Here is a 1000-nt window from a genome sequence, read left to right as displayed (position 1 = left end):
GCCTTATTGATTGTCATTGCATTTGTGTATCCCGGAGACTACAGTGCTGTGTGACTCGGGTAATCCCAAAAATCTACAAGGCATTTTTGAGAGCTGTGAGTCTGCCTTTGAACTAATTGGCCCAAGGTCACCAAGTAAGCTTCACCAGACTGGATGTTAAGAAGCACACTACCTCCGTAAAGAAGGTGTCCCCATCCTCCATTGTTTCGAAAGGATTAAGGTCAAACCAGAGAATCTCTGGAGTAGAAACTGAACGTGGGGGGCATTTTTGCAAGCCCAGCAGGACCAGTACAATGTACAATGCCCAGCAAACCCGGTGTCATTGTGGCAATGCCAGCTGATGTCAAGCACAGAATCACAGTCCAAGCAGGGGGGGGTTGGAAGCCCAGCAGAACCAGTGCAATGTATAGTGTCCCACAAGCCCAGTGCCTTCTGTTCATAATATTAACAAAGGTTTGCTACTATACTAACTCTTAAATACACTCTGTCATCAAGCAGGATAGGAATGAGAAGGTCTTGAGACCAAGAAGTGAAAATAAAGGAGGGGGCACAGAAAAATTAGGTGGAGGGGGACAGAAATGAATGAGAGAACTATGGAATAGAGAGAGAGAGAAATTAAGAGAGGAGAAGGTTGTTTTATTTTGCTGCAACACCTTAGCTACAGCTTTGCAAGCTCTGGATGTGCTGGGTGCAAGGAAAGGAAGAGAGAAAGGCTAGACCAGGGATGTCAAACTCATTTGTTACAAGGGCCAGACTTGACATAAATGTCACTTTGTCAGGCCAGGTCATGTGTGCCATAAAACGTAATGCCAGATACTGGAGATAGAAGCTGTATAAAGGACAGCAGCTGGTATCCTCACTGCAAGACCCCATGGGCTGGGAGGGGGGGTGCAAAGGAAAACCTATATGGGCAGACTGGAGAGCTAGCGGGGCAGCACTGGGCAGATGCTCCCATGCTGGTTGACTGCTGCAGATGAGGTTGTTCTGTGCTGAAGCCACA

This window comes from Gekko japonicus, unplaced genomic scaffold (genome assembly GCF_001447785.1).
Source record: "Gekko japonicus isolate JY-2015 unplaced genomic scaffold, Gekko_japonicus_V1.1 scaffold1925, whole genome shotgun sequence".
NCBI lineage: Eukaryota > Metazoa > Chordata > Lepidosauria > Squamata > Gekkonidae > Gekko > Gekko japonicus.
Note: the sequence above shows the minus strand (reverse complement) of the source record.